We start from the raw sequence: 9,582 nt of genomic DNA on the forward strand, positions 1-9,582 counted from the left end.
CAGGGATGCATTTCCCAAAAACATTGTTAACCAACTGTTCCATCAATACTAACTATCCGCTGTTTCCCAAAACCATACTTCCAATGAACATTCACAAAAAGCATCGCAGAGTTGTGTGTCTGGATCTACTGCTCTCGACCTGTGGTTAGAAGCACAGTTCCTTGTTAGTACGACAAGTGGACTTTCATTAGACCATGCTCTTAAGAAAAATAAGCAAACTTAAACATGCAGTGGATTTTATATCATCCTTGCTGGAAAATCCAGCATAAACCAGCATGAATTCCACGTTAGTCCAAACTGGTTTGTGCGGGTCTAGTTGGATTTCTTCTTTCCATGATGGAGACCAACAAACCAGCAACCATCATCAGATGCTGATCCCAGCATGCCAAACATACCTTATTCTGGTGACTAGCAATGCTGGATTATTCAGTAGGGATTATATGGTTATATATTTCAAATGAAGGCCAGTTTGAACGACCATGTTACTACGGTTACAGGAAATGGCCATAACTAGCTTGTTAATTTTTGTCCATCGACGTACTATGGAAGTTAGGCAGTGAGTTACGTCACTGTATGGGAAACGTACCCCAGGTCAGTTATTATGGTGAAGGTCACTAGCTGCGTTTCCATTGCGATATTTTCTAAATTTAGAAAAAAAAAACAATTGTGAAATGATGGTGTGTCCATTAACCGATGTTATACGGCTAAAACGGCTAATTTTTTCCTTTCAAGTCATTCCAAAAATCATGGCAACGGATGTTGGAATAGGTTTACGTATATCTCAGCCACCGCACTAGCCATTTGTCACGGGGTGGTTCAGGGAAGACAGAAACTGAAGGTATATTCCAAACGTACTTTGATTCAATGGCACGGGAGACAGGCAAACAGATGCGACAGCGTGTAAACATTAAGCGTATCACACAAACAATACCGGACACTGACCAGAAGACAGACAGGAACTAAATACACAGAGATGATTGATACAAATGACAGGCAGCTGTGAGGGAGGCAATCAGTGTCCAAGGTAACAGATTGTGGCGGGAAACACAGACAGGGGGACACGCATGAAAACTCAAAACAAACTGAAAGTCAAACGAGCCTAATGGTGACACCATTATTGTTAATGAAAGGAGACATTGGCGTGTTGTCCAACATTAATGGCGAGAAAAGCCCCTTATACTTGTGAGCAGCACATATGAGGAGTTTCTCCTTCCTATCGGCCTCAAGGTCTTGATCAAATTAGAAGTTAGAGTCTTTTATGAGTTAAATGAAAAACTCTGTCTGATGTTCTGAAAACATACCGCGCCTTCTTTAAAGAATGATCCACTTTAACATACGCCATGTGACTTGTAAATGCGACAAAACTGTTTCCATTGCAGTTTTGCGAAATAATCCTTTTTCGTATTGCCTGAAAAACCACCACATGCGAGCATACATTTTTTTGTGTGAAATTGACTTGTTTCCATTGGCGTATTTTCAATTTGGAATTTCAATTGGCACTATGTGTAGGGTAATGGAAACGCGGCTACTGACAGATTAGCCTCAAGCCCAAAATATACTTCAGTTTTTACATGTATGCTCACAGTGCGTGTGATGCACATTTCATCAGCATAGTACTTGTGCACTGTATGTGCACAGCTAGCATTTGTATTGAGAGTGTTATTTAGACACAAACGGTACGTTTACACGACAGCGATGCACTAAAAATGGAAACATTTTTCCTTTGCGTTTTTCCACGTACAAGTGACAACGTTGTCAAAACGATCCCTGTTCATACTGATCTGCAAAAATGACTAAAATCACTGTATTATTCATGCCATGCCATGTCACTTTTTAAAGAAACACTACTCACCTATAGACTGAAAACGTAATAAACATGCGCATGATGTCACCGTTTTCACAAATTCCCATTTTTGTAGTTCACATTAAGACGATAACGATTTCGTTCTCAAAAACATGCACTTTGAGACACACTTTTAAAAGTTTTCTGTTTCTGTTTTCAGTTGAAAACTGTGTCATGTAAACGGCCACAACTGATGTCTACTTTGGGATTCGGCCTCAGACACCAGCAGACCGAACAGAAAGTGAACACGTTGTAAAATCTGTGAGGAAATCGTTCGTCCTCACATTCCAAGTTACGTGGATTCCTCCCGAAATGACTGTGAATTTGCTGAACAAAGGTAAATGTGACCACACCTTAAGGGTATGCAGGTTTTTATTGGTTCACTAGACCATTTAGATCACAAAATGAGGCCCACCCCACCCTGGCTTTTCTGCTCTATTTTCATGTACAGTATTTGTTGCAGTCTCTCTCTTTCTCTCTTTTCGTTTTGGCTCTGATAATCATTTCCTGCATGTTGTAAGAGGTCATCATTTCAGAAGCACTGCAGCATTGTGTTTTATCAGTGTGTTCAGCGCTGACCTTATCAGCGGCTGATAGCATTATTCTGTGTGTCTGTGTGTGAATGCGGTTTAAGGTTAGGTGGGAGCACTGTAACAGAAAGAGATGTATTTCTGGGTCTCTTATCTGAGCTGTATTTAAATCTTCAACCCTGTCTGCCAGCATATAGATCTTCACACGCACACACACACAAGAACACACACATGCCCAGTTTTATTACATTTAATTTTTGTTACATCACATGCAAAACACCTGTTGAAAGGAGTGAAAGAGTCATAGAGTTAGGACAAAAAGGCCCATATGGGAAGTTTTTAATCTCTTTATAGGTCCAAATGCCTTCACATGCTAGAGCTTTGCAGCTGCACACACACACACACACACACACACACACACACACACACACACACACACACACACACACACACACACACACACACACACACACACACACACACACACACACACACACACACACACACACACACACACACACGGCTATTTATACACAGTTTCCTTTTATTTATCCATTGCATTGTTTAGCGCACATCTGCTGCAGTCATGAGCACAATGGACGGGGCCACATGACACACAAGCAAAGAGTCTACGAAAACAGTTTGTTAGAATCAGACTGAAAAAAGTTGTGATGATTTATTGCAAGACTAAACCAGATGTTAGCTTCCTACGTAGACAGCATTTAGCACCAATAGGCTACAAATACTATAAACAAATTTAAAAATACTATTTTACCCAATGTTTCTGTGTGCTGTGATTTGTGCTTATTAGAGTATCATATTGTTAGCTTACCTACATGCTAACATCAAATTCTATTAAAATCATTGCGTCTTTGCGTTTGTGTGAGAATGACTATTTGTGTTGCACTTATTAGTTATTGCCTATGTTCAAAATCAATGCCTTTTGAGGTTTTATTTCAAATATGCTGTCTTGAAAGAGGATCGTTCACTATGTTTTTAAAACCTTTCTCTCTTTCTCTCTGTCCTGTGCTCTTCTCTGAAAAGAGGTATGGTATTTGGAGCTGGAAAAAAAATGAAAATGTTGAGGAAAAAAACAAACAAACCAAATATAGCAAGGGACGTTTTGCTAATTGTTTTTGAAACAGGTCCCGCCCCAAACTCACGCCGTTGCTTAGCCAGGTTACGATGTCAGGATGCTTATGTTGCCTTCAAGTGCACCTGAGACAATCATACTTCCGATGTGGACATTCATTATAGTAGCCTAAACAAAACAAAATAATTATATTGTGAACAATAATCCCCCATAAAACTAGATCTGAATTCAAAATTATAAAAATGATTCTACTACGTATTTATACTTGTTACCAAACTAAAAAGGTTACACCTTATTTTGATGGTCCCCTTTAGACATCAATAATGTTGCACCTACGTCAACTAAATCTTATTAGAGCATTAGTAGAGTATTAGTAGACTAACTGTTATGGGAAGGTGTTCGTAGAATAAATCGACATGTAGGTGCAAAGTTACTTATAGTCGGCAGAATGTCTAAAGCGGACCGCCAAAATAATACCAACAGAGGGGTCAAGTAACGAAGTACAAATGCCTCGTTACCTTGCTTAAGTACAAATTTTGGGTTTATATACTTTACTGGAGTAATTATTTTTAAGCCGACTTTTTACTTCTACTCCTTACATTTTCACGCAATTATCTGTACTCTCTACTCCTTACATTTTAAAAATAGCCTCGTTACTCCTATTTTATTTCGGCTTGCTTTCATTCCGGCTTGTCATCGTTCAAAAAAACCAAAACCTATCCAGATAAACCGCGCCATCCGGAGAGAGTGAATTTGATTGTGGTTGGATGAGAAGTATAAACATATACCATTCCGACACCCTATTGGTTTGTACGCGATCCATCGCACCTGCACATGTAGTTCACATATATGGTTCTTAAATTTATTTGCATTGTTCTAAAATGCGTTCATTTTCAATGGACATATGTGTGGCTGAAACAGGGAGCATAGTGGATCCCAAATTTTTCAACATTAACATTTTAATATAACATTATAATCATTTTGGCCTTTAAAGAAATGTGTTTTTGAGGAGGTGGGTAGTGCACAATAGGCTCCTGTGGCGCGGCCTAAGCTTTTGTCCTTAATGCCATTTTTTTCCTTACATTACATTTACTTTTATACTTTAAGTAGTTTTGAAACCAGTACTTTTACACTTTTACTTGAGTAAAAAGCTTGAGTTGATACTTTAACTTCTAGAGAAGTCTTTTTAAACCCTAGTATATATACTTCTACCCCAGTAATGAATGTGAATACTTTTGACACCTCTGGTTACCAAACTAGATGTTTGTGTTACATAAAGCAAACTGTGAAAGCAGAGATTAACTTAATTTACCGGATGTTATCTACCAGCTGTTCCATACATCACACCTTTAAAATGATTGATATACAGCATGTCAAATATAAATAACACTCAAAACCATCATAATTCATATCAACAGGCTCCTGTCAACTTGGCAACACATGTAGCCTATAGTCTAGAATTCGTAAATACAACTTCGTTCTGTCTTTCGCATACTCAGAACTCGTAATTACGAATTTCTTAGTCCACTTGAAGGGCATATTAAACAAAGGGCTCAAAGTGTGGCTGGTTAATACAGGGTAGCTGGTTAGTCTCATTATTACATCATCTAGCCCCGCAGCTTTTTCTCCTGTCTTAGCACATTAAACTTGAATATTTTAACATTGAAAGAGTGGACTTGACCTTAGTAACCCCCTCACCACATTTAACAGGTCAGATGCACTCCATGGCCATTTGTATGTGACCAACAAGACTAGCTGGTGTTAAGACACTCTGTCTTGAACTTCAACACAAGCATTAAAATAGCCAAGGGGTCCTCAGGCTTCTGTCAGGCTAAAGACGAGTGAAGGGATGAACTGACAGGTTAAGCTCTTAAAAGCTTCCTCAGCAGGTGTCCAATACATTAAGAAGCAAACACACAGAGAGACACCCACCAGTAAACCTTATCAGGGTAGAAAACACATTTAATATTTCACAGAAGAAAACAAGACTGTGAGGGATGGATGTACAGTCCATGCAATGTCTCTAACTCTCCAAATGTCTCATGTTGTGTTTTGAAAAGACCATTCTACCCATGAAAAAGGCACAAACACACACACACACACACACACACACACACACACACACACACACACACACACACACACACACACACACACACACACACACACACACACACACACACACACACACACACACACACACACACACACACACACACTTACACATACAATTCAAAAGCAGCCAGTTAGTGGGGCCCTAGGGCATTCCTAAAACACACAGCTATGAAAAACATACACACATTCAGATTGTAGAAAGCTGGTGTTGTTGCTGGGTGCTGCTGAGGAAGGTTGTACCGCTTTAGTTCGAGTACATTCTTTCCTCGCCAGTCAGGAAATGGCCATTTGTCATTGCTTCAAATAACAGTGTTTACTTCCTGTTGCCATCAGAGTTTTGTTTCTCTTTGAACGACAACTGGAGAGAAATCAACTCAGCGATGGAAACTGGAAATCACATGTTTTTTGGGAATCACCTTAAAGGCCACTGAGTTATTCAGTGTGTTGACGTAATTTCTACTGAAATAGGAAGACAGGACGGGACATATCAAACTCCCGTTTTAAAATAGTCAATAGCGTTTAGTTTTATCACAGCTCGGCCAGAGCCATTGAGCTCGGTAAAGCCACATTTGACATCTTATGACAGCCAAAGTCTAATAGATTTCCCTTTTAGATTTAATATGAAACTGATACTAAAGCCAAACAGTGATCATAGTCATGCTGAGGATGTGTGTGACTTATGTTGGTGCATGGCACTATGTTATCTCTTCCACTCGTCAGTGTTGTTTCGAATGCCGAGTCTGTATAACAGTTTTTCCTCCTAATCTCTTCCATATTGCTTTAAAATACAGCATTCTGTGCAGAATTCAAATGGGTCCGATACGTTTTGTGGTCTCGACACCGACTCGATCCTATAATCTGCCCTGTGCTATCATGCCTCTGGACCGGAGCAGACTACAGACTATGTGTGGGCCAGCAGTTCGCGTGACATAATAGGGGGCGGGACTTCAGATTCTAGAGAGCATTCGATTGGACAGAAAATCTGATGAAGTGCAGAGTGACATCATCAAAATCATTGATCTATATTGACAGAAGTGAGAGAGTAAGTTTTGAAAACATGCCTTTTCTATTTTGGCATTGTTTTGGAGCACACTAGTAACAGTAACGCTAACATATTCATACTAAAGTTCATGTAGACTTTAAGTATAAAAGTAACACTTTATTATGATGGTCCACTTTAAACTTTCTAATAAGTAACTTTACAACCACATGTCAACTATCTATCATTAAATGCAACTTATGCTGATGACACTCAATTATATATCTCATCACGACCAGATGAAAACACTAACTTATCTAAATTGACAGAGTGTCTAAATGATATAAAATGCTGGATGACGTGTAATTTCCTGCTATTAAATTCAGATAAAACGGAGGTACTACTTATTGGTCCAAAAAACTACCCACAAAATCCCTTACAATACAACTTTAATTTAGAAGGATGTCCTGTTACTTTATCCACTACAGTAAAAGACCTGGGTGTTATACTAGACCGCAACTTGACTTTCGAAAATCATATTTCATATATTACAAGAACAGCCTTTTTCCACCTTAGAAACATTGCTAAGCTACGCAACATGCTATCTGTTTCTGATGCAGAAAAGTTAGTTCATGCTTTCATGACCTCGAGACTAGATTACTGTAATGCTTTATTAGCTGGCTGTCCTACATCCTCAATTAACAAGCTACAGTTAGTGCAAAATGCAGCTGCTAGAGTTCTTACTAGATCAAGAAAATATGATCATATAACACCTATTTTATCATCTCTACACTGGTTACCTATTAAGTTACGTATCAATTACAAAGTATTCCTACTGACCTATAAAGCCCTAAATGGTTTAGCTCCTGTGTATTTAACAGACCTTCTATCGCCCTACAATCCATCGCGCTCTTTAAGATCACTAAATTCGAGGCTTCTGGTCATTCCTAGGATATCTAAGTCCACTAAAGGAGGGAGGGCGTTCTCGCATTTAGCTCCTAAACTCTGGAATAGCCTTCCTGATATTGTACGAGCCTCAGACTCGCTGTCCCAGTTTAAAACTAGATTAAAGACGCATCTCTTTAACCAAGCATTCACTTAATGCTTAACCTTTGATACTGCTGAATCGGTTCGAATGCATTAACATTATGAACATCAGCTATGCTAATTATTTCCCATCTGCCTTTCTGCTGTTATCTCGGGACGCTAGTCCCGAGGCAAATAGCGTTCGTCAGCTCCAGTTTGTATCCAGCCTCTCACGGAGACTTCAGATGCCCCAACGCCTGTGAAGAGACGACTCGACGCCTGTGAAGAGACGACTCAAAGCCGGCGATATGTTATGCCATAAATTAATACTTGATTAACTAACTGTATTTTTCTATGTACATTTCCGAAATGCAATTTCTGTAAAGCTGCTTTGAGACAATGTGTATTGTGAAAAGCGCTATACAAATAAATTTGAATTGAATTGAATTGAATTAAATTATTAGTAGACTGTCTGCTTAATATCTGCTAACACTCTAACCCTAACCTACAGTGTAAGTAACTCTGCAAGTACGTCAACTTATTCTGCTAACCTGAACCCTAACGGTCTACTAATACTGTAATGAGAGTTAGTTGACATGTAGGTACAAAGTTACTTATAGTTAGTAGAATGTCTAACATGGACCATCAAAATAAAGTGTAACCAAAAAATACACATTATACAAACATGGCAAGATTCACACCTGTACAGATGATGTTTGTCATTTTTCTAGAGCTTATAAAGTCATTTTCAAATGAAACAAGCGTGGTGTGGATTCTTAATTATGTAAAGAATGTTAGAAAAAACAACAAGCAGACAGATTTTCTCCACATCTCTAAACTTCATTCTGACTGCAGATCTTGTAAAAGTGCATTTAATATGCCATGAAACTGGAGCTGCACATGGTGGCTTAAACTCAACTGGTGTTCAGCCAAACAAAAAACAAATATTCTGCCAATGTAAAGAGACACTAATAAATGCTGCACTCCCACAAATACATGTCTTGTGCCCTAAATATCTAAAATAAGATTTTTTTTATATTCTCTTGACTATAAAAATGTCCTGAGAAAGAAAATGTAGAAATGATCATTGCCATAAAAATAGTCAATGCCAAGGGAACGTGGAAGTCAGGAAGTATTTGAACTAATGAATATTTTCTCTTTTTCTCACACACTCAAATAGTATTTGTGACCACTAAACTATAGTATTAACTGCATAGGCAACTGATTTCCTAGCTTTTTCATGCCTCTCATTGGACTTGACTCTCTGTTTCTTCTCTGTTTTGCATTGGGGGTTTAATTTTTCATGCTGAACAGGTGACTGAACATTGTCCAATACTTTCCACCCATTCTAAATTGGGTCATCAGGCTGAAAAGTGAACTTGTGTAGTGGGAGAGGTCCAGTTATGGACAAGTTATGTTCCTGAATTACATATTAAACAATGTGTACTGTATGTAACATGCAAATTTATGATTAAGAGTTGGATTTGCAACTTAAACAGTCAAAAGGGCCGCATGCATACATGATAAACTATTTTCAACTCTTCTCCCCAATAACCCACAGGCATCATCAATCAATCGTCATTTTTACATGTACATGTATACTGAGAAGACGAAGGGGTCCAAGTACTGACCCCTGAGGTATCACATCACATCTTCTGTCCAATCAAATGCTAGAATCTAAAGCTCCGCCCCTATGCCAAAATTACCACCTTGCCAAAGCAACCATTGACACATCACAGAGCAATAAGTGTTGGAGATGTGTGTCCGGTTGCTCAAACGCTCGAGTTTTATGTTTTTCAACTGTATGTTGGTTAAGAATGAAATGGCTAGAATTTATACACACCTCTACTATTGAATCCAGCGTATCATCATCATCAGCACTCGGATTCGGTTCAATGGTGCGGTCAAGTACGACCTGCAGTCTGTGAGGGAAACTAACTGCTATTGGCTATTTGAAAAAGGGGAGGAGAATATGTCCCGCCTTAGCTTCCTGTTT

Source organism: Siphateles boraxobius, unplaced genomic scaffold (assembly GCF_051911475.1).
Source record: "Siphateles boraxobius isolate OS27281-9 unplaced genomic scaffold, OSU_SipBor_1 94, whole genome shotgun sequence".
Lineage (NCBI taxonomy): Eukaryota > Metazoa > Chordata > Actinopteri > Cypriniformes > Leuciscidae > Siphateles > Siphateles boraxobius.